At 37.0% G+C, this 5136-nt stretch overlaps 1 pseudogene; it reads right to left on the bottom strand.

Moving 5' to 3' along the window:
• Window positions 1–1663: 1663 nt before the first annotated feature.
• Window positions 1664–2584, bottom strand: LOC119535711 (annotated as a pseudogene).
• Window positions 2585–5136: the final 2552 nt, after the last annotated feature.

Below are 5136 nucleotides of genomic sequence, written 5' to 3'. Positions count from 1 at the left end.
ACAACCATCCATGGTGCACAATCAACCATTCACAGCACCATCACACAGCTATGACCCCATCACCCCAATCCATCCCCAACCACTTTTCTTACACCAATGCATACCTGCTTTTAATAGAAAAAGAAATTCTACTTGTCAGAATGTTACCAGCATTGCCTTTGCCAAGAGAATAAGAGAAAACATATTGATCTAAAAGAAGGGGGAATCACTTATTTGCTAAGAGCATGGACCCTAGATTTAAAAAAAAAAAAAAATCTGTGTTGAAACAGCAGCTCTGTGTAGTTTACTAACTCTATGACCTTGGACATGTCCCTCAAGGCTGAGGTTTTGAAAATTATGCCTCTGCAACAACAGATCTGTGCTAGCCAGAGGACAATGTTCAAGGCCACTGCTGCCATCTTGGATTACAAAGGCCTCGCCACTGCCATCCACAGGATCATCTTTCTGGCCCTACTGTTCATCATCCCTCTGTGCCAGGGCTACTGGGGGAACAAAATAAAAAACCCCATTCTGTCCCATTCAAGGTAATGGGGCCCTGAGTCTCCATGCTGCTTGATTAATCTCTGCACCCAGAGACACTGGCATTGTCTCAGCCTGCGCCCATGAAGCTGCACCTCAGCCAGGGCATGCATGTTCACCCTGGGCAACTTTGCCAAAGCCACCTTGATGCTGTCTCCAAGACCTACAGTTTTCTCATTCCCCAAACTCTAGGAGGATAAAATACTGTTTTAAAACCACAAAATAATGCATCATTTGAGATTGTTTATCAATCTAAAGAGTGATTTCTCCCTCATATAAGTATTCTCCCATACAGCAAAATACTCTTTAGAACCTCACTAAGGAAAAATAAGAACAAGTGTTATAAAGTGAAACAAACAGACATACACTGTTTTCTAGACCCTTAGATTGTTTTCTTCAAGGAAATTACCTTACAAAGAAAACTGGCAGCTCAGTATCTGGCTCCTAGCAGATTTTTAGTAGTATTTTATTCAGTACTCTCTACAACACTACCAGGTAAGGATTATCAGTTACATTTTATGAATGGGAAGCTTGAAAATCATAGAATTTGGATTATGAAAGATTGTAGCTCTTTCTGAAATGAACACATTTACATAATGAATCTAGATAAAAATTTTAGTCAATTTGTAGCTATTTCACTATGTATATTAAGTCATATTTCTGATCTTTCCTTTCACCTACATTTATTTTCTATTTCCTTACTGCCCTCTCTTTTTGTCATTGCAAAATTCTTGACATTCCTCATTCTTCTATCATCACAGAAGCCTTGAGAGTCCTTGACTAGAAGGATTAGGGGGTATATGCCACAAATCTCAATAAACCTTTAAAATGTTCTAAAATTCACTTATTATCAATAAAAGAAAAAACAAAATACTGGGTCAATTTTTGAGGACATCATCAAATAAAATTTAATTCATTGGGATCCCAGCTATATTACATATTTTTGTATTTTGCATTGAATAAAAAATCTACAGTCCATATTAGAATAAGATCAGTAAAACAAAACAAAGAATCTAAAGCAAAGAAGTAATAGCTTTCTCATTTCTTTTAAGAGAAAAAAATTGATGCTGTTTAACACTTGTTCCGCAACCTTCCACAAAGCATTGTCCATTATAGCTCACACTGATAAAAAAATTGCATCAATTTAGATTTCAGATGATGTTAATCTGAAGAGTTTTTTTCAGAGACTATTTCATATCCTTATTCCTCAGACTGTAGATCATGTGGTTCAACATGGGGAAGACCACAGTGTAAAAGGGAGAAACCAGTTTGTCCCTCTCAAGGGAATAGCCAGAACTTGGGCAAGAGTAGATGCAGAGAATAGAGCCATAGTACAAGATGATGGAACTAAAGTGGGAGGAGCAGGTGGAGAAGGCTTTGAGGAGGCCCTGAGTGGAGCAGATCAAGGCGGCGGCAATGATGAAGAGGTAGGAGGCCAGAAGGAACACAATGGGGGCAATGACATTGGAGGACAGGAGGAAGAAGAGCACAGCCTGGTAGCTCTCTTTCACATCACATGCTAACTTCAACAAGGGTGGGACATCACAGAAAAAGTCATCAATGACATTGTCATCACAAAAATCTAAGGTGAATGTGTTGCTGGTCAGTATTATTACATTGAAAAAGCCTCCATTATAGGAATATATAATTAAAAGATGAACAATTTCCTTTATATGGCTTGAGCATAAAGCAGCAGGTTGAAATTGGCAGCAGAATGATCATAAGCCATGGCAGCCAACAGGTAACACTCAGTATAGACCAGCCCACCTGAGAAGAAGAACCGAGCTAGGCATAGAGCAAAGGAGATGCTCTTGTCTTCAGACATGCAGGTCACTAGGATCTTTGGGGTGTAGACAGATGAATACCAGACATCCAGGAAAGAAAGACTCCCAATGAAAAAATACATGGTGGTGTGGAGCTGGGAATCATTACAGATTGGTACTACGGGAGTGGTATTTTCCCAGTACACACCTAGGAAAACCACAAATAAGATCAATTGCAACACAAGGTCTGTGGTGAAGCCTACCAGCAATAGTTCATTCACAGTGTTACTGTTTCTCTCCATGGCATAAGGAGACCTCACCTACAAAGTAGAGGAGAGATAATTGTCTTAATAGAAAACAAATGAGGGTTTTCTCATATCCAGGACCATGTGATATGGTTAAGGCTACTGCTGTTAGAAGTAAGGTAATCTGAGCAGGAATAATTCCTGACTTGGACAGTTGAAAGGAGTTCTCTGGTTCTCAGTACATTCCTTTCTGTAATATGCATTTAATAATGAGAATGCCATAATGCGTCTGGGGCTTATTCATTTATTTTAGAAAATTTTCTTGAGCCCCATGTTTTGTTCCAGGCCCTGTATACGGTACTGAGGGTAATCATGTGGGCCCTTACTCTTATGGAGTTTTAGTCTAAACGGAAGAGATGCTTAGTTAACAAATAAACTAATACACAAAAATTTTCAGAAAATGTGAAATGTTTTCTAAGAAAACAAACTGGTTTATGGGAGAAAATGATTGCTAGAGGAGCTAAGTAAGTTTAGACACAGGAATAAATGCTTCCCCACATTATCAGCTAGAAACGAACATGTTTCACAGATTCACTGATAGTTAAGAAGGTCCCCATGGTTTGCAAGATGATGACATTCTCCCCTTCTGCAACCAGAAAGGAAGCTCTCCTCAGATTTTGTAGAGGGGCTTTTGGTGCGGTTACCATAAATCCCAGAGTAGAGAACCAGATTGAAAATCAGGGTGAAAGAACAGAGTGGAGATTAAAAAATAAATCCACCTCCCATTACCTTAAGTAAACCAAATGAGAGTCTTTTGAGTTCGAATTGCCTGGAATTTAGCATTATTCTACAACATATCTAATTATCCATGTACCAAACTATAAAAAAAGGTAATATATCTCAACTCAATACTCTCTGTAGCAATAATTCTCTGTCCTATCACATTTAAAACTTCCTTTATATAACAGACATTTTAATGCCTCCTTTGTACTCAATTACATAAGCTACCTACAAATATTAATATGAGAACATACATACATACATACATAGAGTACATACCTACATTTATGTATGGAAGTATCCTAACTATAATGAAAAGGTGATATAAAAGTAAAGCAGTTCATAATACAACTAAATACAGTTATCATATGATAACAAATATAAAACAGGAATTATAATAAAATAAGGTATATTTCAGTCTAGGGATCCTGGAAAATGTAGTGATATAGTCAGACAAATGTACATGTAGTATCAACATAATTGTATTGGTGACTCAAATAAGAAACAGCATTTACATTGGTGATATGATTTTACTGATAAGCTGAATAATTTTTGAAAAAGTTCCAAATAAAACCAATGGCAATCTTCCTTAAATTTTGTATTCTATGCAAGGTAGCATATATCAAAACTTTGCAAAAGTATACTTTGTGCATATGTAATTTCTTATACAATACTAAACATTTCTGGGTAGAATTTAAAACAAAAGAAATTAAAATCTTTTAATTTTCATAGAAGAAAAACGAGTATATTTTAAAACTCTTCAAAATATTCTTTGTGTTTATTTTTGAAGTGAAATAGATTTCAAATACATAATTATAAAGGCCCCTATAACAAGACATTAAAGATTGTGTTTGGGACCCTTTTTTTTTGAATGGCACTGCCCCCAGTATGTAGGACAAATACTACCCTTTTGATCCACATATTGAATATCCAGTAGAGGACTCATCTTTATAATGATCAAAAATGGCAACACATGTTTCAAAAATATTCCTTCAGGGATTTTATCAGTTCATTAAGAACCTCTTCACCAGAGTTTTGCATTTTACTTTGTGACTAACTCTTCAAGGATTATTCCAAGAAAGAGGTGGAGAAACAGCAAACAACTGGAGGAAATCCCTGCGTGGTCTCATTACCTGTTATGATATCGTGCTCCAGCAACCTTTCCATGTGACCTTTGGGTCACTGCAATAGAGAAGAGATATTTAGATCTAAACTAGTCCTAGTAAGCTCATTAATTCAGGAAGAAAACCCCATGAGACATAAACTCCATGACGGCAGGGATTTTTGTCTGTTTCATTCATCACTACAACCCCTGTGCCTGCAATAGTTCTTGGTGTTGAATAGAACACAATCAATATTTGCTGAAGAAATTAATAAATGAATATATTTGGATGGCCCTAATTCTGAGAGGAGCAAGCCCCCAGAATCTGTTTCTGGGTGTCCTCTAATGAAGCTATGTTACCCTAAAATTACCAAAATTTTTTGCTAGCCCAAGTGCCTTTCCTGGCACAAGTAATCCCTGGCTATTTGTGTTCTTTGTGGGTGGATAAAGAATGGCAAAAAATAACCTGCTCCAAAAATCATCTGCCTGACCAAATAACAGGTTATTTGTCATTTGTTTTCCCAAATGGCATGAGTCTATAAAGAAGGTAGTTTTCATATAGCAGCAGCTAGTCTGGCATTATTAGTATTAATGGATAGGAACTATGTTTTAGAAATCAGAGCTAACTGCTCTAACTGGAGAGAGCTGGGTAATGCAGAAAAAGTATTTAACCTCCAGGCAAGTAACATGGGTTCAAGCACAGTCTACATCTCTTACAAAATCTGGG

This window comes from Choloepus didactylus, chromosome 6 (genome assembly GCF_015220235.1).
Source record: "Choloepus didactylus isolate mChoDid1 chromosome 6, mChoDid1.pri, whole genome shotgun sequence".
NCBI classification, from domain to species: domain Eukaryota; kingdom Metazoa; phylum Chordata; class Mammalia; order Pilosa; family Megalonychidae; genus Choloepus; species Choloepus didactylus.
The sequence above is the reverse complement of the archived record's forward strand: the minus strand, read 5'-3'. Positions and strand labels throughout refer to the sequence as shown.